This window comes from Dermochelys coriacea, chromosome 3 (genome assembly GCF_009764565.3).
Source record: "Dermochelys coriacea isolate rDerCor1 chromosome 3, rDerCor1.pri.v4, whole genome shotgun sequence".
In the NCBI taxonomy this organism is placed as follows: domain Eukaryota; kingdom Metazoa; phylum Chordata; order Testudines; family Dermochelyidae; genus Dermochelys; species Dermochelys coriacea.
The window spans coordinates 76,440,557-76,464,790 of NC_050070.1; the positions used below are offsets into that span (position 1 = coordinate 76,440,557).

A 24,234-nucleotide genomic window follows, 5' to 3' on the forward strand; every position below is an offset into this window, starting at 1 on the left:
CAGTTTTCTTTTAATTCCTGACCATGTGTTATTAAACTATATGCATTCCAGCAAAAACAAAAATAAACCCAAAACATTAGACTCGTGTTGTTTAAACTGCACTGTTATTTTCATTTTTAAAATTATATGAATGCAGTCTAAAGAGAGAGGGCCTATATGGAAATACTTTTCTGCCACTTGTTATAATTTTTATTCTTTTAGTCTTCTTCCCTGTCTGTAAAGTGCACTTAATAACTTCTGTCAGAAAAGCTATAAATTTCTCTTTGCCTACAACCAGTACATCTTCATTTATTCCCCTTATATTATCTTTCCTGCCTTGAACGGCATGTAGTTGTACCGGTAGCTCTTTTCCCTCAATAGCATTTTCCTCCTTCTGTATATTGTGCTGTGAATATATTTTGGTGGCTTCTACATAGGATATTGTATGGATAATTTTAATTTTCTGTATCTCCCTCTAGCTCATTCCTCTGCCACACACCCTTTGTATGCTGCCCTGTGCTTATCCTCATAATTGCTGCATTTTAGTTCTGTTCCTCACATACAGTTCTCATACAAGTGTTCTCCTTCACATTTGGGACACCTTGTTTTCCCCTTACGGACAGCTGCCTCATGCCCGAACCTTTGACATTTAGAACATCTCAAAGGGGCTGGGAGATATAGTTTAACCCAGAAGAGATGATATCCCATATTAACCCTATTAGGTAGCATTGCACCTTTAAATGTTACTCAGATGGCTGTGGATGGTTTGTGTTCTCTTTCTCTCCTGCTAATCAGTCATTTAACAAACAGCACTCGGTCGTCACTTATACCCCTTTTCATTTCATCCTCAGTCATGCCAAGTGGAACCCTATACATTATTCCTCTTGCTTCTGTTATACATTTAGGTAGCTTGCAAATTACTTTTATTTTCCCTAAAACTGTAGTTTTAAGAAGTTTTTCTGCCTTTTGGGTACATTCTACTAATAAATCTCCACCCTGCAGCCTTTTAGCTCTTAATATATCACTGATACTTCACCTAATCCATTCCATGGTTTTAAAGGGATTAACATCTCCTGTCTTTACCTCTTCGGCTAGTGATTTAATAATTAGAAGATGTCGATCCTTTTCCTTCTCTTTTTTTCCATCCATGTTTGCTCCCTCTTCTTCAGATACAGGTATTTCTATTCTGTTTTTCTTCTTCCTAATCCGCAGTCATTCCTCATCCCTTGCTTCTTCTCCCTCATTTTCCAAAATCACTTCCAGCCTGTCCCTCTCAACCTGTATTTGCATCTCTGTTCAGCCAGCCAACCACCAGCCCAAGCCACTCCTGAGTTACAAGTCCCAGCTGTCAGCCTCTGCCAGCCTACACAACCAGTTCACAGCCTGGTCAGCAACCATCACTGCCAGTGCAGCCCACTCTACTGCAGCCCAGCCAGTCAGCCCCATTCTGTCCTCAGCTTGCTGGCCTCTGCCCAGTTGGGCTTCATCATCTTCAAACCTAACTCTCATCCCAGGTGCAGCCAACCAGGTTTATTGATCTAATTTAACCTATTCTGCCTTGTGTTGGGTGGACACCCCATCACATATCCTTCCTTTTAAGACTATTCCATGGAGGTACAGATGCTGCCTACCTTGCATTTTTCATAACTGGACCCACAGGTTATCGCTTTGCCTGCTCCAGCTCCTGCATGAAGAGAAGCGGTGTGCCCTGTTCCTCCATAGTGCCACAGTACTTCTCCCATTGGAACTCTAGGGCCTGCAAAGCCACTTGTAAGACTTGCTCCTCAGCTATCAACTCCTCAGATAGCCTCTGCCATTGCTTCACAGGCTATCCAAGAACCTTTTCCTTCTGGGTCTGAGCTCTCACTGTATTCCATTTAGTCTCCATATTTATCCCAGTATCCTTCAGCCTTATCTTTGTGGGAGTGTTTCTTCCTTCCAACTCCTCTCCACCTTCCATCATTATAGCCCCTTTGGCCTTCTCTGCTAGCTTTTGTGCCCAAGTAGTGGGCCATTGACACTCCCTTCTGTTCCTTTCCCTCAGACCTGTCTTTATCCTTTTTGTTAGAATGGCCCCTCATTACATGCCCTAGTTCCCCACAGAAAAAACAGGTATCCCCCTTTTCTGCTCTCACAACAGCTGGGACTCTTCTTGGCTGTTCTACTTTCCTCACTTCCAGACAAACCTTTTTATTACAACATAGGGAGGGGCATTCCTTTTTCAGGTGTCCCCTCCTCCCACAGGCGTGACACTTGCTTGGCAGGACCTCTGGCTTCTTAGCAACAGAACCTCTTTTCCATTCCTAATGGCTAATTTCCTCCTGGAGAATCTTAAGGAAACATTGTTGCAGTTTGGCCAACTTTACCAAATAACTCTGTAGAAATAACTGTGTTTCTCATTGTCTCTGTTGGTTCTCTAGGATCTGAATAAATAGTGCTTGGATCCCTTTTTGTTGTTTATTGGCCCCCTCTGATGAAAGCGGCAACTGTGGGGTCCAACTCGAGAAAGTATACATGCCTTCAGTGAAAAAGGCCTTCACACACTGTAATTCTATTGTTGCTTTCCCTTTGCTTTTTCTACTGGAGACACTCATCCTCCCCTTGTATCGAGGTAACCATCATGCCCACATTCTCAAACTAGTTGTTATGGGGTTTGCACATTATTGGCTGTCTCCTTGTGGCCACATCTGGGGATTAACTCTTTTCAGGTCAGATGCCCCCATTCCGATGGTTGCTAACACTGTGTCCTTCCTTGCTCTCCAGGACTTGCAGAGCTCCTTCATGACTCAGGGTGCTCCATCTTTGTGGCTTGGCCCTCCAGCCAAGTCAATGTAGTTTTCCCTTTCCAGGGTATCAAACTCCTGCTGGATTGGTTGTCCACATGCCATTCAAGATGGTCTTCTGTTCTGAGGCCAAATCCTATGTCATGTTCCCAGTGGCTGGTAGGAGAATCTAGGCCCACCCACTACTTTGGGTTCCAGTCTAGGGACGTTATGTCTAGTAACTCTTGTCTATTTCTTCCCAGACCCTGTCGCTATTTCCCTCATCTCCTTCCTACTTCCCTCTTTGACTTCTTGCCAGACTCTAGTCCCAAACATACCTCCCTTCTCCTAGGGAGTGACTGCTGACTAGAAGAATATCATAGAATATCAGGGTTGGAAGGGACCCCAGAAGGTCATCTAGTCCAACCCCCTGCTCAAAGCAGGACCAAGTCCCAGTTAAATCATCCCAGCTAGGGCTTTGTCAAGCCTGACCTTAAAAACCTCTAAGGAAGGAGATTCTACCACCTCCCTAGGTAACGCATTCCAGTGTTTCACCACCCTCTTAGTGAAAAAGTTTTTCCTAATATCCAATCTAAACCTCCCCCATTGCAACTTGAGACCATTACTCCTCGTTCTGTCATCTGCTACCATTGAGAACAGTCTAGAGCCATCCTCTTTGAAACCCCCTTTCAGGTAGTTGAAAGCAGCTATCAAATCCCCCCTCATTCTTCTCTTCTGCAGACTAAACAATCCCAGCTCCCTCAGCCTCTCCTCATAAGTCATGTGCTCTAGACCCCTAATCATTTTCGTTGCCCTTCGTTGTACTCTTTCCAATTTATCCACATCCTTCCTGTAGTGTGGGGCCCAAAACTGGACACAGTACTCCAGATGAGGCCTCACCAGTGTCGAATAGAGGGGAACGATCACGTCCCTCGATCTGCTCGCTATGCCCCTACTTATACAACCCAAAATGCCATTGGCCTTCTTGGCAACAAGGGCACACTGCTGACTCATATCCAGCTTCTCGTCCACTGTCACCCCTAGGTCCTTTTCCGCAGAACTGCTGCCGAGCCATTCGGTCCCTAGTCTGTAGCGGTGCATTGGATTCTTCCATCCTAAGTGCAGGACCCTGCATTTATCCTTATTGAACCTCATTAGATTTCTTTTGGCCCAATCCTCCAATTTGTCTAGGTCCTTCTGTATCCTATCCCTCCCCTCCAGCGTATCTACCACTCCTCCCAGTTTGGTATCATCCGCAAATTTGCTGAGAGTGCAATCCACACCATCCTCCAGATCATTTATGAAGATATTGAACAAAACGGGCCCCAGGACCGACCCCTGGGGCACTCCACTTGACACCGGCTGCCAACTAGACATGGAGCCATTGATCACTACCCGTTGAGCCCGACAATCTAGCCAGCTTTCTACCCACCTTATAGTGCATTCATCCAGCCCATACTTCCTTAACTTGCTGACAAGAATGCTGTGGGAGACCGTGTCAAAAGCTTTGCTAAAGTCAAGAAACAATACATCCACTGCTTTCCCTTCATCCACAGAACCAGTAATCTCATCATAAAAGGCGATTAGATTAGTCAGGCATGACCTTCCCTTGGTGAATCCATGCTGACTGTTCCTGATCACTTTCCTCTCCTCTAAGTGCTTCAGGATTGATTCTTTGAGGACCTGCTCCATGATTTTTCCAGGGACTGAGGTGAGGCTGACCGGCCTGTAGTTCCCAGGATCCTCCTTCTTCCCTTTTTTAAAGATGGGCACTACATTAGCCTTTTTCCAGTCATCCGGGACTTCCCCCGTTCGCCACGAGTTTTCAAAGATAATGGCCAAGGGCTCTGCAATCACAGCCGCCAATTCCTTCAGCACTCTCGGATGCAATTCGTCCGGCCCCATGGACTTGTGCACGTCCAGCTTTTCTAAATAGTCCCTAACCACCTCTATCTCTACAGAGGGCTGGCCATCTCTTCCCCATTTTGTGTTGCCCAGCACAGCAGTCTGGGAGCTGACCTTGTTAGTGAAAACAGAGGCAAAAAAAGCATTGAGTACATTAGCTTTTTCCACATCCTCTGTCACTAGCTTGCCTCCCTCATTCAGTAAGGGGCCCACACTTTCCTTGGCTTTCTTCTTGTTGCCAACATACCTGAAGAAACCCTTCTTGTTACTCTTGACATCTCTTGCTAGCTGCAGCTCCAGGTGCGATTTGGCCCTCCTGATATCTTTCCTACATGCCCGAGCAATATTTTTATACTCTTCCCTGGTCATATGTCCAACCTTCCACTTCTTGTAAGCTTCTTTTTTATGTTTAAGATCCGCTAGGATTTCACCATTAAGCCAAGCTGGTCGCCTGCCATATTTACTATTCTTTCGACTCATCGGGATGGTTTGTCCCTGTAACCTCAACAGGGATTCCTTGAAATACAGCCAGCTCTCCTGGACTCCCTTCCCTTTCATGTTAGTCCCCCAGGGGATCCTGGCCATCTGTTCCCTGAGGGAGTCAAAGTCTGCTTTCCTGAAGTCCAGGGTCCGTATCCTGCTGCTTACCTTTCTTCCCTGCGTCAGGATCCTGAACTCAACCAACTCATGGTCACTGCCTCCCAGATTCCCATCCACTTTTGCTTCCCCCACTAATTCTACCCGGTTTGTGAGCAGCAGGTCAAGAAAAGCGCTCCCCCTAGTTGGCTCCCCTAGCACTTGCACCAGGAAATTGTCCCCTACGCTTTCCAAAAACTTCCTGGATTGTCTATGCACCGCTGTATTGCTCTCCCAGCAGATATCAGGAAAATTAAAGTCACCCATGAGAATCAGGGCATGCGATCTAGTAGCTTCCGTGAGTTGCCGGAAGAAAGCCTCATCCACCTCATCCCCCTGGTCCGGTGGTCTATAGCAGACTCCCACCATGACATCACTCTTGTTGCACACACTTCTAAACTTAATCCAGAGACACTCAGGTTTTTCCACAGTTTCGTACCGGAGCTCTGAGCAGTCATACTGCTCCCTTACATACAGTGCTACTCCCCCACCTTTTCTGCCCTGCCTGTCCTTCCTGAACAGTTTATAACCATCCATGACTGTACTCCAGTCATGTGAGTTATCCCACCAAGTCTCTGTTATTCCAATCACGTCATAATTCCTTGACATCACCAGGACCTCCAGTTCTCCCTGCTTGTTTCCAAGGCTTTGTGCATTTGTATATAAGCACTTGAGATAACCTGTTGATCGCCCCTCATTCCCAGTATGAGGCAGGAGCCCTCCCCTCACAGACATTCCTGCCTGTGCTTCCTCCCGGTATCCCGCTTTCCCACTTACCTCAGGGCTTTGGTCTCCTTCCCCCGGTGAACCTAGTTTAAAGCCCTCCTCACTAGGTTAGCCAGCCTGCTGGCAAAGATGTTCTTCCCTCTCTTCGTAAGATGGAGCCCGTCTCTGCCCAGCACTCCTCCTTCATGGAACACCATCCCATGGTCAAAGAATCCAAAGCCTTCTCTCCGACACCACCTGCGTAGCCATTCGTTGACCTCCACGATTCGACGGTCCCTACCCAGGCCTTTTCCTTCCACGGGGAGGATGGACGAGAACACCACTTGCGCCTCCAACTCCTTTATCCTTCTTCCCAGAGCCACATAGTCCGCAGTGATCCGCTCAAGGTCATTCTTGGCAGTATCATTGGTGCCCACGTGGAGAAGCAGGAAGGGGTAGCGATCCGAGGGCTTGATGAGTCTCGACTACTTCCTCTGCAGCCCCCTTCTGTCCTCAGCTTGTTGGCTTTATACAAGCTCAGCTTGCTGCTGCCCAGCTGGGCTTCATCATCAATTAGTGCTTGTCACTCAAGCCTAAATCTCCTCCCAGGTGCCGCTTATTAGGCTAATTAGCCTAATTTAACCAGCTCCGCCTTGTGTGGGGTGGACACGCCATCACATATGCTTACAAGCTTGTCAGCAATGGTGGATACATAAAGAAAGAGAGGCATTCCATGATATAGTAATTTTCATAAGAACAACTTCACAACATCAATCAGGTTTTATAATTTGTACAGACAGATTCCCCAAATTGTCACACCTGGTTCCCTAACATGGTTCTATCGTTGTCCTATCACTTTCACACTAGAGTAAAAAAAGTTAGACTATAGACATCTCTAGTTATTGCATGCATTTGTTTTCTGACACTATTAGAGTCATAGGCTCTAATGCCCAAAGAAGTCAGGTGCCCAACACCTATTGATATGCAATGGGAGCTGGGTGCCTAACTCTCACCTTGCCTATGGTACACAATAGTTTAGTTTCCTGAGGACTAACATCCTTTAATTTAACAAAATTGTTGGCTCAGTGATGCGGTATTTGAGTGAAGTCTGATTGCCTGTATTATGCAGGGGGTCACACCAGGGCTGGCCTTACCATGAGGCGAACACCTCAGGTGCGGGGGGGGGGGGCACCAGTAGGACCCAGAGTTTCAAAGTTTTGGCCCAAGCAAGGGAGGTATGGGGGGGCATCATTTGAGCTCCCAGCCTCAGGTGCCAAAATGTTGTGGGCTGGCCCTGGGTAAGACTAGTGATCTAATGATCCCTTCTGGCCTTAAACTCAATGAAACTATGAAATCCCCTGGGGCTTCTTTGAAAATCCCAGCTGCAGTGGTTTGCAAAATAGGCTCGTTTGCTGCTTGGTTTCTGGTCTTGACTCTTATTCTTCATTAGGATCAACCAACTTGGATTCTGTAGAGAGAGCTCTGTGGGTTTGGGAGGGTGTGGATCAGGAAAAGGTCTGAAGGGATGCAATTCATCCTCCCTGTCCAATTTCGATGGAAAAAGTAGCACTGTTAATGCAGTCTTTTCCATGGCTTCCTCTGTGCTAAGGAAACATTTCTTAATGGTTCCGAGACCAGCTGCTGGCTAGAAATTCCACAGATGAAAAGGTCTAGGAAATTTCAGCCAGGGTATCCTCAGAGTTTTCAACCCAGCAGGCATTTTCTGGGAAGAGAGGTTTCAGAGTAGCAGCCGTGTTAGTCTGTATTCGCAAAAAGAAAAGGAGTACTTGTGGCACCTTAGAGACTAACAAATTTATTAGAGCATAAGCTTTCGTGAGCTACAGCTCACTTCCGATGCATCCGATGCAGTGAGCTGTAGCTCACGAAAGCTTATTGTCTAATAAATTTGTTAGTCTCTAAGGTGCCACAAGTACTCCTTTTCTTTCTGGGAAGAGAGTTGATCAAGGCTACTGGTTAGTATGATTTTTGTGTCTGTGTGAGAGAAAAGTATTGTGTTTGTGGCTTAGTATAGTCAAAATTAGTGAGGTTCTACTGTAGAGAGACTGGGATATATTTTCTCAGTTGTAAAGCAAATGTCTTAAAAGAGGACTATTTTCTAAAGCAGCTGAAGAATATTTAATCACTAAAGAACAGTCAATATCAGTCTTTCCAGGTGTTTCTTGATTGAATTGCTCAGAAGTGAGGCCTCAGTCACAGTAATTACATAACTGTTCAATGGCTTCATATATTAGAAAACAATATGAAAATATTCCTGAGGTTTAGACCATCTGAATCATCCTCTCAACAAGACAATGAAAATGTCACCCACATTCACTTTACGTTCAGGCTATTACATATTATTCCATCAATACAGCTAGCGGGCCGAGGGTTCAATTGGGTATTTTGATTAAGTGTGTGTGTGTGCGTGTGAGAGAACACACAGAAACTGAAGACAGACAAGAACAGAGGGAGTGGCAGAGGCAAAAGACAGCAAAGTCTAGCAATAGCCTGTGAACACAATGTGCCCCTGGAAAAAGCTAGAGAGAGGAAGAGCTTTTGGATGTGTTGGCTAAAGAGGCTTGGGGCTGTAAACTAAGAAATTTCTCCTTTTGTTTATGGTTCCTTCTGCATTCAGAGACAAGAGCTTGTATGTTCTTTGTAAATAAACAACACTGCATCAAAGAATTACCTGATTATCACCAATTTCTACTCCCAACTGGAACAAACTGTTAGACCCTGAATTTTGTCTTGCCACACAGGCCAAAAGGAGTAACAATATTTTGTGGCTTGGGGATGCCCCCCTTTTTTGGAAAAAATGTGAATCTATCAGAGAGCAGTCCGAGAAAAAACAGTCAACTGACAATCAGTATATATTTATTGATTTATGATCATACCCAATACCATGATTACATATTTAAAAATCCCTGAGTCTGACTGTTTTCCCTTAAATACATCTTCACTCTGAAAGTTATAAAGATCACAAATGTTTAAGTAATTCATCCCCTTTAGCAGCGAGGATAATATCAATAGTCAGCACTACTTAATTTCACCATCTGTTTTCTACCATGTTACATTACTTTTTCCAGTGTTGGGAGCAGTAAGTCTTGAACTTAAAATGAATCTTAAATAAATAAAATCAGCAACAGACAGACCATCAAACTCTTCTTTTTGGTGACCTTTTTTATGAAGCTTACAGGTTTTAAATGGTAGCTATTAGTCCCTAATTCTTAAAATGGACATTTAAAATAATAGAATCATAGACATGTAGGGCTAGAAAGGACCTTGAGAGGTCATCTAGTTCATCCCCCTGTGCTAAGACAGGACCAAGAATACCTAGACCATCCTGATAGGTGTTCGTCTAACATGTTCTTAAGAATGCCAGTGATGGCAATTCCAGAACCTCCCTTAGAAACCTATTCCAGTACTTAATTATTTTTATAGTTAGAAAGTTTTTCCTAATATCTAACCTAAATCTTCCTTGCCACTAATTAAGCTGATTACTTCTTGTCCTACCTTCTACCTGCCTTTGGTAGACACCTCCACATAAATCAGGCCAAACATTTCTTTATCCAGAGAGTAGGTCTACAAATCTATAGTACTTGGTGATGACCATTTTTTGGAGTTTGCTCTTTGTGGCATTCTCTTCTTTCAAATACAGTTTTCTGTCCATTTTTACAAACATGCAGACATACCATCTTGTGTTTATCTTGACTTTGAAGGTGAGGGAGAGAAATTTGAATCTGGCAGAGGGAAGGCACAGCATAATCAGTTAAGGGATGCCAAAAAAGGAATGACAAGATGAGAGTATTAAGAGGAAGACTGTTCTAATGCCATAGCATTATAGTTGGGAGTAGAGGGGTGAAAGTTGAAATATGGGAGACCAGAGAAGAAGGGATGGAGGCATGAGAGCATCGACTAGAATTTTAGTACTAGTGCGGAAGAGGAAAGAACAGTTTCTGGAAATGGAACCAGCCGGATTTAACTATAGCCTGGATGTCATGAGTACAGAAGGAAGATTTGTTAAATGAAACACTGTAGCCTTGTCTTCCCTAGGAAAAGAAAAAGGGTGTTTTTAACTCACGTTAACTAAATTGAGGTAAAATCCTGGTGAAAACAAGGCAGGTTGTAGTTTCACCACAAGTTAACAAGTCAAGTTATAGGGAAGCCTAGTCAAAGGATGACTATGAGACACCAATATGATGTGGCTGTGAAAAATGCAAATGCAATCCTAGGATGTGTCAGGAGGGGCATTTCCAGTAGAGCTACAGAAGTGTTAACATCATTGTACAAGGCACTGGTAAGACCACATCAGGAATACTGTATAGAGTTCTGGTCATTCAGATTTGTGAAAGATGAATTGAAACTGAAACAGGTACAGAGAAGAGTTACTAGGATATCAGGTGAATGGAGGGCCTATCTGACAAGAGGAAACTAAAAGAACTTGGCTTGTTTAGCCCAGCAAAATGGAGGCTGAGAGGGGATATGATTGTTTTCTATAAATACATCCAGGCATAAACACCATGGAGGAAGAAGAACTATTTAAGCTAAAGGACAATATTGGCACAGGAACAAATGGGTATAAGGTGGCTATGAATAAATTAAATTGGAAATTAGAAGATTTCTTACTGTCAGACAGGTGAGAACACCTTCCCAATAGGAATTGAGGGGGCAAACAAACTTAATTAGTGTTAAGATAGTGCTTGACAAATGTATGTATGGGAGTGTATGTGGCAGCAGGGCACTGGGCTCAACAGCCCTGAGGGTCCCTGCTGATTCATGTCTTGTATTCCTAAAACCTCTGGGCTTCAGTTGGTCACCTGCAGGGGTCAAAAGGATTCCCCCTCCCACAATATATTCTGTTTCCCTCATTCTACATCTAAAGCATCAGAGATTGCCAGCTGTAGATGGGACACTGGATGGGCAGGCCATTGGCCATTGGCCCAAGGTTGTACTAAGAATTCTCTTTCTCAGGTACTTGGCTGGTGGGTCTGACTCACATGGTCAGGGTCTAACTGATCACCATATTCAGGATCAGGAAGGAATTTTCCCATAGGTCAGATTGGCAGGGACCTTGGGTTTTTTCCCCCTTCCTCTGCACTGTAGAGTGTAGGTCACTTGCTTAGGATCATCTGGTATATTGCACTTCATTCCCTGCCATTGTGGGGGCCTTGGGCACTAGTGCACCTCAGCCCCTTCTGTTCTCCTGCCTGGAGTAGATAGGAGGTACTGGATCTCCCGGCCCTGTGGGGAGAAGAGGCTGTGCAGGCACAGCTATGGACCAGCCATAGAAACATGGATATCTACTACTAGTTTGCAGGCAGGGTGCAGGGGAAGGGCTATGATCAGCAGCAGTGTTGTGTGAAAGTGAAGGAACAGCTGCAAGCACACCAATAGGTCAGGCAAGCTAACAGCTGATCTGGTAACGAGCCACAGACCTGCTGGTTTTACAATGAGCTGCATGCCATATTTGGTGAGGACCCCAGCAACCCCACAGAGCACCATGGATACCTCCAAGGAGCCCAAGATGCAGCCCCCTGCTGCTACAAGAAGGAAGAGGAGGAGAAAGAGGACAAGAAGGATGGGAGACATGACCGAGGGCTCCAGATATGCCGCGAGCCAGGACCTGTGTAAGAATCCACCACAGTCTAGCCACTCCTGGCAGCCAAGAATGGGTGAGCCCAATGCAGGGGAAGGAACCTTGGGTAAATGTGTGAATACCTTTTCCATTACAATGTTTAGATATACTGATGACATCCAACCACAAGCTAAGCCGGACTTAAGTATCGACTTCTCATTAATTTACTCATATTAGAAAAGGCAGAGGTACAACAAAGTGAGGTGGGGTTGGTATCTACTTTTCATTTCCCTGTAGGGTTAAGTGGTGGGGAGAGGGGAAGGGAGCTATGTGGAGCAGTTTGTTTATGTTTACTGGGATGTCCCTTGAATTCTCCTGAGAGATCTCAATGAAACTTTCGTGGAGGTATCTGCCATCCTCTCCTGAAGTGTAACAAGGGACACTCAAAGCTAGGGCACCTCCTCCTGGCTTCTCTTTCCAGATCCAAGAACTCCTTCTGTCATTCATTTGTGCTCCATCACCTCTCTCTCTCGTTCTGACACAGGATACTCACTCTTTGTGGCTTGGCCCTCCGGACAGGTCATTATATGTTTTCCCCCTTCTGAGGTATCCAAGGCCCACAAGATGAACCATCCCAGGTAGTCTTTAAATCCACTGTCCTGACTGTGCCACTTCCCCAGTGGCTAGTGGGGGGACCCAGGGCCACCCTCTACTCTGGGTTCCAGCTCAAGGACCCTTTAATCAGCTGCCAATGTCTGCAAAATCCCACCTACTACCATTTCCTTGAGCCTTTTCCTACTCTGTCTCTCTCAGGCTTCTATTCCACCAGCATAGAACCCTTCCTACAGGGCCTGGATCCTCTGGGCTTGTACTCTCCCCCAGGGTTTCCTCCTTTCCCTGTGTAATGCATAATGAATGACTACAGACTTCCCCACTACAGCCTTTTTCTGCTTCCAATTTCTTGGCTTTATATTAGCCCCACTTATTCCTTCTCAGCTGGGCTCCACCATTAATTCAGGGTTGCTTAGGCCTCATAATTTCCCTCAGGTGTGGCCTATCTAGTTAATTGGTCTTTTCTCAGCCCCATTAACCCGTTCCAGGTTAGTGCGGGGTGAACACTCCATCACACAAAGTTGTTTAGGAAATGACAGCCTTATTTGTCTCTCCATGGTAGGACACTTTCCTATGCTAGTCCTTGATGACTTCAGCAGGCACCATTGCAATAAACAGGCTAGAGACATATGGGCCCCAATGGCTCCAGGATGCCAGTAGCAGCTGTACTCTCTGTGTCTTGGTTACCCTCAGGAGTGAGATATCAGCTAAAATCACCATCACCTGTCAGGTTTCAGAGTAGCAGCTGTGTTAGTCTGTATTCGCAAAAAGAAAAAGAGTACTTGTGGCACCTTAGAGACTACCAAATTTATTAGAGCATAAGCTTTCGTGAGCTACAGCTCACTTCATCGGATGCATTTTTTCTACCAAATGCATCTGATGAAGTGAGCTGTAGCTCATGAAAGCTTATGCTCTAATAAATTTGGTAGTCTCTAAGGTGCCACAAGTACTCCTTTTCTCATCACCTGTCAGAGGCAGATTAAGCTTTACTGGTGCCCTGGCAGAAAGAACATTTTGCCCCCTCACACCCTGGGGGCCCAGGGGCACCAGAACTGGGGGCTAAGGAAGCCTTGGTCCCTTCTCCACTTATAAAAGTGGGAGGGCCATGCCCCCCCTTTTAACCTGGGCACAGTAGCCTTGGGCAGGCGAGGAGTGGTGGTAGCATGGGTGTAGTTTGGGGGATGGGAGAGCATTGTCCCTTCAAACTGCAAGCCTGGGGCCAGAGGCATATGGTTGCTACTTGGGCACAAAGCCCAGCGGCAGCCTGTCACTGGGAGCAGGAGGGATCAGGCAGGGGCAGCAGCAGGACCCAGCAGGGACAGCCTGGCAGTGGGAGCTGGGTGCAGGCACTAAAGCGAGCCCGGGTGGAGTGTGGTGGCTGCTGAGGCTGGGCCAGCAGGAGCTGCACTGGAGGAGCCTTCCTTGCCCAGCTTCTTGCCACAGGTGCTGACTTTACAATGTGCCTGGGGATACTCAAGCCCCGGTTCTGCCCCAAGCCCCGTCCCCACTCCACTCCTTCTTCCAAGGCCCCACCCCTACCTGCTTCTTCCCACCCCTGCCCTACCCCCACCTCTTCCCACCCCCACTCCACCTCCACCCCGCCTCTTTCTGCCCCCTCCCCTGAGCATGCTAAATCCTTGCTCCTTGCCCCCAGCCTGCTGTGTGCTGCGAAACAGCTGATTGTGGCAGGCAGGAGGCGTGGAGAGGGAAAGGGAGGTGCTGATCAGCGGGGCCCACCGGTGGGCAGGAAGCACTGGAGGGAGAGGGAGGTGCTGATGGGGGGGTGGGCTGCTGGTGGATGCTCAGCACCCACCATTTTTTCCCAGTGGGTGCTCCAGCCCCGGAGAACCCATGGAATCGGCATCTATGCTCCTCACTGCCTGTGACATTTCTGAGGCTCCCTGATGCCTGTCAGGCTGGGCCAGGGCATCCTCCCTCCACAGAACATGTGTACAGGATAGAGTTACCAGGTGTCTGGTTTTTGACCTGTAGAAAAGGGACCCTAGCAACTCCGGTCAGCACCACTGACTGTGCCGTTAAAAGTCCAGTCAACAAGGCATCAAGGCTAAGGCAGGCTTTCTGTCTGCTGTGGCTCCCAGAAACAGTGGCATATCCCCACTCCAGCTCCTAGGCATAGGGGCATCCAGGGGACTCCACATGCTGCCCCCGCCCCAGGCACCGGCCCAGTAGCTCCCAGGAACTACAGCCAATGGGAGCTGCGGGGGCAGTGCTTGTGGACAGGGCAGCACGCAGACCCCACCTGGATTCACTTTTGCATGGTAGGAGCTGGAGGGGAGCTACCTGAGCTAAGTGCCGGCCGGAGCCTGCACCCCTCCTGTGCCCCAACCTGCTGTCTCAACCCTGGTTCCCCCTCCTGCATCCCAAACCCCTCATCCCCAGCTCCAACTCAAAGCCTGCCCACCATCTGGAGCCCTGCCTCTGGCACCCAACCTCTTGCCCCAGCCTGGAGCCCCCTCCTGCACTCTGAACCCCTCTCCCCCAGCCCTGAGGCCTCTCCCACGCTCCAACCCCCCCCAGCCTGGAGCCCGCTCCCGCACCCCAAATGCCTCATCTCCGGCTTCACCCAGAGCCCACAGCCCCAGCCGGAGCCCTCACCCCCCTCCTACATCCCTGCCCACTGCTTCAGCCTTTAGCCCCTTCCTGAACCCTGAACTCCTAATTTCTGGTGCCACCCCAGAGTCCTCAGCCCCAGCCAGACTTCTCACACCCTCCTGCACCCCAACCCCCTGAGCCAGCCTGGTGAAAATGAGCAAGTGACAGAGGGAGGGGGGATGGAGTGAGTGGGGGCGGGGGCAGGGCAAGGGTGTTCGATTTTGTGCAAGTAGAAAGTTGGCAACCCTAGTGCAGGACCTGGGGTGAGGGCAGGAGTCTGGACCAGAGCCCCTGCCCCTGGGTCCCACCGGCAGTGGCATGCCCCATGGGGCAGGGAAGCGGACTGGGGGCTGCTCTTGGACACCCCGGACCCTCCCCACAGTGGCCCGGGCTCCCTGGGCTGCTCTTACAACTGTCCAACTCCAGCTTCTGGCCTGGCCAGGAGGCGGGGCCCTGGGGGAAGAGGAAGAGGAGGAGCAGGGGGCATGGCCACAGTTCTGGTGCTGGTGGCTCCCCCACTTCTACGCCCCATGGGCCCATGCATTAATTCACCCCTTCTGCCTGTGGAAGACAGTGCCAGTACCCTGTACTTGCACCCGTGTTAATAGGAACTGAACCTGTATTGTTTTATGCACCTGAACAATTCCCTCCTCCTTCCCCCAGCACTGGACCCCATGACCCTGCTTGCCCAAATTCACCATGGCTGGGACTGCTGTGCAGAGCTGCTCCAAAGTTGAAGTGTCAGTAAAAGCATGTGGTGTTTAAAACTTTTTAGGGGAGCAATGAGTGGGAATTCTGAAACATAACTTTCACTTTCCTATGTGACTATGAATACAATGATACATCTGTGTGTTTTATGTCTAGTTGTTGCTGTTGCAGCCTTGAGGGCTCCCTCCTCCACACCTATGGAACACCTGACCAAGACAAGAAGGGGAAAGAAAGGACTCGGGAGGACATCTTCTCAGAGATCCTGCAAGTCAGTGCTGCATTGGACTATGAACAGAGAGTCTGGAGGATGAATATTTCAGACACTATGGAGAAGGAAAGATCGGATAGGAAAAAGTCCCAGAAGTCCCAGCAGGAAAAGGAGCAGAAGATGCACCAGGATATGGAGAACTAAATTTTAACAGTTCCCTACACCCCACAGTGTTTTTTGTGGCATCAGGCCCTGCATCCATACCCATACCACCCCAAGCTGGGGGACAATGAAGGCAACCACAGCTTCACCATACACTGACTGTGATTGCTGTATGTGTAGGAAAAATGGACTGAAAAGGACAAGAATGTCCTTTCCCCTTGCTATGTTCTCTTCCATTAATTTATTTGCATAACTTTTTATTGGATTGATTTTTAAACTGCACATTTTTTTACATTGGTTTTGATTCACAATAAAACTCTATATGTTTTAGAAATTAATTCATCTTTATTACTTCATAACATCTACTGCAGATTGCACAGAAGTACTGACAGCACCCACTCCTTGTTCTTGTACAGGACCACAAGATCCATGACAAACAGAGTGTAATAATTATTAATGTACAGCAAACCCCGCACAATTAATACGTGTATTAACAGACTGCTATATTCATAAAGATACACCAAGCACCACACCATTCCTAACCACGCCCCAAAACTTCAGGGTCGGGTACAACACAGTGCACTGTACTAGGTTCTGTGGTTGGTGGTTAAAGTGCTCTTTCAAGGCCTCCTTCAGCACCATAGCTCCTTGTTGAGCTCTTCTAACAGCCCTTGTATCAAGGTTCCTTCCCCACTCTGAACTCTGGGTACAGATGTGGGGACCTGCATGAAAGGGGACCTGCATGACCCACTTATTCTTACCAGCATAGGTTAAAAACTTCCCCAAGGTACAAACTTTGTCTTGTTCTTGGACCGTATGCTGCCACCACCAAGCATTTTAAACAAAGAACAGGGAAAGAGCCCACTTGGAGACGTCTTCCCCCAAAATATCCCCCCCAAGCCCTAAACACTCCCTTTCCTGGGGAAGGCTTGATAAGAATCCTCACGAATTTGTACTGGTGAATACAGACCCAAACCCTTGGATCTTAAGAACAATGAAAAATCAATCAGGTTCTTAAAAGAAGAATTTTAATTAAAGAAAAGGTAAAAGAATCACCTCTGTAAAATCAGGATGGTAAATACCTTACAGCGTAATCAGATTCCAAACATAGAGAATCCCTCTAGGCAAAACCTTAAGTTACAAAAAGACACAAAAACAGGAATATACATTCCCTCCACCACAGCTTATTTTACCAGCCATTAAACAAAAGGAAATCTAACACATTTCTAGCTAGATTACTTACTAACTTAACAGGAGTTGTGAGTCTGCATTCCTGATCTGTTCCTGGCAAAAGCATCACACAGACAGATCCTTTGTCTTTCCCCCCCCAACCCAGATTTGAAAGTATCTTGTCCCCTGATTGGTCATTTTGGGTCAGGTGCCAGCAAAGTTACCTTAGCTTCTTAACCCTTTACCGGTGAAAGGGTTTTGCGTCTGGCCAGGAGGGATTTTATAGCACTCCATACAGAAGGGTGATTACCCTTCCCTTTATATTTATGATACCTTGTGTCTGGCTGTTCAAAGTCAGCAGACAGCCACTCCCACCTCCACCCCAATGGTAGCTTCCCCCACCCCTTTGCCTCACAGATATTAAGCAAATACAACAAGCAGCTGTTACCATTAGAATATTTTTCTCACAAAGATCTAATCTCATGAATAAACAATGCCAGGGTCCTTTCAATCTACCAAAAGCACATTCATCTGCCATTCTGTACTGCTGAGATGGTAGATCTTTCCTTGGTCCTATTGAGGGGGTCAGTATGGCTTCATGAGCCAAGGAAGCAAGGCTGAGTCCCTCAGGATCACTGTTGTCATTTCATCATCACCAATGGTAATCCATTGGTTGGGAAAAAATGTTCCTGCTTGCGTCCTTCTGAATGCAGCTCTCATTCTGGTGTCCCTGCGCTGGAGGGCTGGGGCTAACTCAGCACAGAGATCCAGGAATGTAGCCTTTTGCATCCAAATGTTCTGTAGCCACTGCTTGTCATCCCCAGCCTGCATTATAGTGTGATCCCACCAGTCAGTCCTTATTCCTTGGGGCCAGAAGTGACTCTATACCATCTGCAGCTATTCTGTGAATGCCACCAACAATCTTAAATTGTTTTTTTGCTATGTCCCATAGCAATCTGTCCTCCACAAAATCGTCATGTGCCCAGGTGTTCTGAGTCTTCTTGTGGCTCTGCAAACATTGGAGGATCATTCATCCTGTGTTTGCAATTCTTCTGACAGTAGTGCAGAGCTGTGCGGGCTCAGTGCTTCTGTCAGAGATGATGGACAGTGAAAAATGCTAAGTAGGTTTGTGGAATTTTTAAAAAAAATATGGGATATGGATGGATTATGGGATGGTGGAAGTTGCATGATGGGAACTTAACCACTCGAGTGTTACTTGTTTCTGGACAAGGCACTGGATGATGGTGATTTGCACACTGGGGTACCTACCCATGGTGCATCGACAAGAAGTTCTGGTGAGTATGTGCTACACTGATGTAATGAACCAAATATGCATGTGTACAAGAGATATACTAACTGTGGGGAGTTTATTCTGATGTAACTTGTGTCAATCCAGTCTACTGTACTGTAGACATGGTCTATGACTGTGACTCTATACTGACTTGTGAAAATTACACACTGATTTGTTTTCACTAGGATTTTATCTCAAGTTAGTTAACTTGAGTGAAGAACGTGCTTTTTTCTTGTAGTGAAGACAAGGCCTGTGAGATGGAAAAGTGAGGAAAGTTTTTGCTGGCAGTGCATAAAGGACTGAAAGGGGAATGTTTGGGGCACAAATGGCCCTGAACTGCAAACTTTGGGTCTGAATTCTGTCAAGTTTTGGAGGGTGGGCATTGAGCCTATCACAGAGATATGAGCCAGCGGTAACTGTGGAGTGGGAGCTGTGCTTTCCCAGACTCCAACTGGTCAATTTGGACCTACAGGCAGGTGGGTTTCTGTGGCTTTGCCCCGCTTCCCAGCACAAGGCAGCTCTACTGGAGCTCTACACAGAGGCTCCACTGGAAAGTTAACAGAGGACTTGTCCTCCTTCGTCTACACTGGGTGTTGATGTGGCATGATGAGCACCCTCCAGCCTCACCCTGGCCTGCCCACTCCTTGTCCCCTTCCTGCCCCTGGATAACCATTGTAGGGCCTGGGAAGGCAGGAAATGGTATCTGATCATACCCCCTTCTACATGAGGAAGGGGGAAATACATACAGGGGGACCACTTCAAACATGGACATGATCATAAGGACATGAATCTAGCCTTTGTTCTGCTGAAAAACAGATGGCTCCTAATTGTTAAACCTGACCATAAGCCTATACCTCTCATTAATATAAACATATTTTTGTTTTAAATGAATTATTTCCTACCATTCTTTCCTTCAGCTTTCAAGTAGTATTTTTCCTGTGAATTTCATTTATCTAAATACTACTTATGCAAAACTGTCTCCAGGGAATCTGGTTCAAGGCTGTAACTAGTTGAATCAAGTGTCTTATGGCAAATAGCAGGTACTGAATATAGCCCCTACCAGCTGTAGAAGACTGGTAAGCACTCCAACAGGAAAACAAAGACATGCAAATAAGGTGGGCTCTGCAATCAAACCAAGAGGAAATGATATTCACTTGTAAATGAATGTTGTGTTTGATGTGAACACAAAAAAAAGTGTCCTATTGAAGGACCTCTGAGACCCAGAGGAGTTTATAAATACATCTTTTGGATCAGCAAATGTTTATAACATTCAATATGTGTCACTGGCTTTGGTCATTCCAGGATTTTTTGTGTATTGATTTTTTTGATTCACACTAACAGATTGAAAGTCCACAGGGAAAGAATCACTTCTCACCACAGACAAACAATGGGAAATATTAAAAAAGACAACAATACTTCCATTTAATTTAAGTAAATTAAGGGGTTTATTCATTCAAACAGTTTTCAGCAGTTTCCATGATCATAAAGCAATAGGATTTGAATATTCCTGAAGTGCTGTAGGCGGCTGAAATGCACGCAATTTATACTCTAGGCCTGATGGAGCAGTTAAAAGTAAACTACAACCTCATAAAAGATATTCTAATCACTACATCTAATTACAATAAAGAATAAGTTAATAAAAATACAACCAAACCCCATGATTAACAAGCAGCCAAGGAGTAGCTACTTTAACAGGCTGATGTAGGTTAGGACATAGGAAATAAATCTCATACATTGAGTGAATGGGAGATCAGTGGTCGTCAAGCTGTCATGTAAATTCTTTGTCTTAAAAGTTATTTAACCATAATTAAATAATTGTTTTTAAAAAAAGAAAAACAGAATTTGCTTTGATAATCTGATTTCCTGTTCATTCCAATAGTGATGATTACATTTCATCTCACTCTGCTTCCCAGCTGCAAATCCAATCTGTAGCTTACTCTCCCACTGACAGAGAAAGCCGTACCATTCAACTGGTGGGATTGTTTTCTTTTCCCTCAATCTGCATGCTTGAAGGGGACTGTCTGTGTGCAGAAATGGGGAAGAAAGGGATGGGTTAACGTGCCTCTAGCAAAATTCTTTCTTCTGGATCCCATTAAGGGCATTTCGGGGGCTAGAATCTGTGCTGGAGGGACAGGGGGCAGAGTCTGAGAATGGGCAGGCTGGGAGTCAAAACATAGGATACACTTTAGTCTTCTTTCTAAATTTGTTGAGGTTTGTGTGGGGCTGTGTTATCTTTCACATGGAGCTCTTTGTGGTTACTGAGACCAGGGGTAGTCCCTGGTAGCCTGGCTCAAGTAGAACCATAATGTCAGAAACTGAGGGTTCTTGCTGGGAGCTAGAACAACAGTGAAGGGGTCAGGCGTCCTGTAGCCACCCAGGATCCTACATGTTTGATTCTATTCAGTGGGGGAGAAGCGAGGGGAATAATTCTTTACATATATATTTTCATAATGCTCTTGAAAATGCTACACTGGGGACAGAGTCTTGTATGCACTAGTCCATGTACCCCTTCCCAAACATACCTCTAGCTCTTGGGCAGCTGGCTAAAACTGAGCCACATTGCCAGGCTGTCTCCTGTTCAGGAAACCCTCCTGCAAGGAGAGGGTTCCCCAAGGCAGAGAAAAAGCTTATGCATCCTGATACAGCACTCACTTTTTAGTAAATTTGACAGTGGTGGCTGGGGGAGATGGTATGCATCCACCTATCCCCCAGTCCTCCTACTTCCTCCACATGTGCAACCAAATTCTCTCCCCTCCATCCTCAGTGTTTGGCAGCATTTTCGTCCCTTCAAACAACACGAGGTGGCTCTTGCAGTTGGGTACCCAAATAAGAACCTAAAGGCCAAGCTGCATAAGCCATCTGAAACAGAAGGGCCAAATCCTCTGCTAACCTTCAAGAAAAATCCCTTCTCTGACAATGGCTCCTCCCACACCTCTCTGAAGCTGATAGAACACTCATCTCTGCAAGTATCCTGGGCTATGATGTGGGCAAAAGGGCGAGGAGGTGGGGAAGGAGGAGCGGGCGGATGTGCGGCGTGAGTGGAGTTGTGGTTTAAATACATTTGGATGTTTTCGTGAAGGGACAGGATGAAAATCTGAGTGAGCGGAGGCTGTGTTTTGTTGATTGCAAAGGCAGGGGTTAGGGGTATGTCTACAATCATCTTCTGGAGGTAAGAGCTCTTAATCAGTGGAGAAGAGGCTCATTAGCTGAATGGGTAAGAAGGAAGAGGGTAGATTGATATGACCTTTGTGTGGAGAGGAGAGCTGCATGGAAACTGGTTATTAAAGCTTCTCTCTGATTATACTTGCCTACTGTACTTGACTGGCCCAGCTGTGATGGGGTAGCAACATTCCACACTAAGTGGAGCTGAGAAGAGTAGGAGAAGTGGGATTTGCCACTAATGGTGAGTGCGCCACACTAATTAATACCATCAGGGCTCACCCATAGTGAGGAATTTCCCTTCTCCCCCTTCTGCCTGGGGAAGCATAAAGACAATGGACCAGCTTCACTGAAGATGCTGCACAGAGGAGAAACCTCCTTGAACCAGTGAGGTCCCTGTGTCCTAACATGGAAGGAGAGCTGGTAGTGAAGGTCCTTCTAGCTCTAGATTCTAGATGTTTGTTTCACTGGGAATCCACATTCATTGTTTTAAAGAAAATGCTTGTCCCCCACTCCCAGCTCTCCTTGGGAGTGTTGTATATAGTGTCTGATCTATCAACATCTCAGTGTTGCAAATTTGAATTCAGACTTTACTAGCTGTCATGAATAACATCACATTTCTCTTATTCATGTGCTGATGATGTCAAGTTCTGGGAAAGAGCAACAGCAGCAGCAGGTGGGAGCTGTTCCTATTATTTCAGGATTCCCCTCCGATGTTTGGGTTCTTTAGCAGTGTGCAACAAGTACAGGACTAGAGGTCAGTCAGCACTGGAAGTTTTCTACAGCAATGGGAGGGTACCTGAAGAAAATGGAGAGCTTGAAATAACGTGTCAAAGAGAATAGGACTAATTTCTTTTTTTTAGAAGTAAAAATCCAGAGATTGATCCTTTTTTGCCATTGAAGAAAGTTCAGTTTTCAAGAAATAATGAATTCCCTGCTCTTGTTTCACACTGAACAACTAGTTCTAATAAGGAATTTTCAGTATTTTCATCTTTATGATAATTTCAGAAGCAGTAGCTCATTTGTTCTTAATAATGTTACTGAAAAATGCCAGCAATTATATAATGGCTGCAGAAATCACATTTTAAGCAAATGAAGAAAAATGATTTTTTTGATTGTAACTCTCCAATTTATATGTAATTACTAACTATAAAAGAACCTTCCTGGTATGCATAATGACCACCTTTTGTCCTTGCATGAAAAGTCGAGGTGTTTTCATTCAAGGTTTTGTTCTCGTCAGCTTATTTCTGTCTGGTTTGGGAGATAGAGGCAGCTGTTTTTATAACATGTCTCACAGCCCTTCTCCAGACTATTGAACATGTTAGTTTGAAAACCAGCTGGGTATATTCTTAGTCTGTCAAACCCAGTCCATAGAAACAAGAATTCTGGGCAAGCCAGTGGAAACCTGCTAATATTAAGAAAAAGTGGTCCTTGATCATTTTTTTTTAAAAAAAGTCTTTTAACAGTAAATGACAATTTTTATTACTGCATCTGCAACTTCTGCGAGAAGTATTAAGAATAATACAACAGACAACATATAAACAAGATCACATTTTTTTCCCCATTACATTTGGCTTTACTGGCAATTTCCTGGTATATGGACTGTCCTTTTTATAACTACACAATGAATTCTAAAAGAAAAAAATATATACATTCTCCTGTCTTGTGGGCTCAGGTGGTTTATATGATTGTCTCAATGCTACAAGGTTAGGTATAATCAAAATGATTTTTTTTGGTCTTTTGAATGGAAAAATAATGTTTACCCCATCTGTCTGAGTTCTATAGCTTTATAGAAGTCTTCTTTCTGATGGAAATGTGTCAGATCATTGGTAGGCGATGAGATAACTTTGGCAGATGCATTTTGGGTGGACGGGAGGGAGCTTTGCTATGAATAAGGAGGCAACAGAGAAAATGATTACTGTAAGTTAGGTGCAAGGTGACAAAATCATCTATGATGGGGTGCTCTTCTCACCACTAGGATGGCACCTCCTCCTGGTCGTTCTGGGGAATAGCTCATGAGGTCAACACCCCTTCCCACAGTTGCATTTCATCTTCTGCCTCTCTCTAGGTCTGTGGCCCCTCTCTCACTGCATGAGCTGCTGCTGCCTCTTCATGACTCAGCCCTCTGACCAGATCACTATACGCATTTTCCCCTTCCTGGGTATCAAGTCTTTCTTTGCCAGCAGTGCTAGGCAGTTTTCCCATTCACTGCCTCGTAGTGCCACTCCCTCAGTGACTGGCAGGGGAATCTGGGCCCACCCCTTACACCGGGTTCTGGCTCTGTGACCCTCTAGCCATCCAGTCAAGGTTAGTTCCCATCTAGACCTTAGTGCCTTTCTGTGAGCCTTGTCCTATCTCTCCCCCCCGGCTTTGCCAGCCCAAATGAACTCTCCTCCCCGGGAGTGACTATAGGCTTTCCCAGCAGCCCCCTTCTGCTGCCAATTTCCTGTCTTTATAGCCCTAACCCAGCTCATTCCTTCTCAGCTGCGCCTCCTCACTCAGTCAGGGGATTGCTTAGCCACCTGATTCCCCTCAGCTGTGGCTTGTAGGGTTAATTAGACCCCTTCTGAGTCTGCATTAACCCTTTCCAGGCAAGTGCAGGGTAAACACCCCATCACAGCATGCATAAGGATTTTAGCCACTGGGGTAGAAAGAAAACATATTTTTATATGTTGTGGAGGAAGAAGTAGCAACACTTGATAATAGTCCGGATAGAGAGATGGTGCAAGAGTATCAAAGGATTTGTCTA

At 46.0% G+C, this 24,234-nt stretch overlaps 2 long non-coding RNA genes across 2 annotated transcripts; one reads left to right on the top strand and one right to left on the bottom strand.

Annotated features, from left to right (window-relative positions):
• Window positions 1–13,243: 13,243 nt before the first annotated feature.
• LOC122459296 lies at window positions 13,244–16,199 on the top strand. The gene is made up of 2 exons (XR_006279884.1): window positions 13,244–13,617; window positions 15,652–16,199. It is a non-coding gene; the product is annotated as an uncharacterized LOC122459296 (long non-coding RNA).
• A 5,862-nt stretch (window positions 16,200–22,061) lies between these two features.
• Window positions 22,062–23,898, bottom strand: LOC122459297. The gene is made up of 3 exons (XR_006279885.1): window positions 23,458–23,898; window positions 23,249–23,370; window positions 22,062–22,284 (listed from the first exon to the last, which is right to left on the bottom strand). It is a non-coding gene; the product is annotated as an uncharacterized LOC122459297 (long non-coding RNA).
• Between the last annotated feature and the right edge of the window lie 336 nt (window positions 23,899–24,234).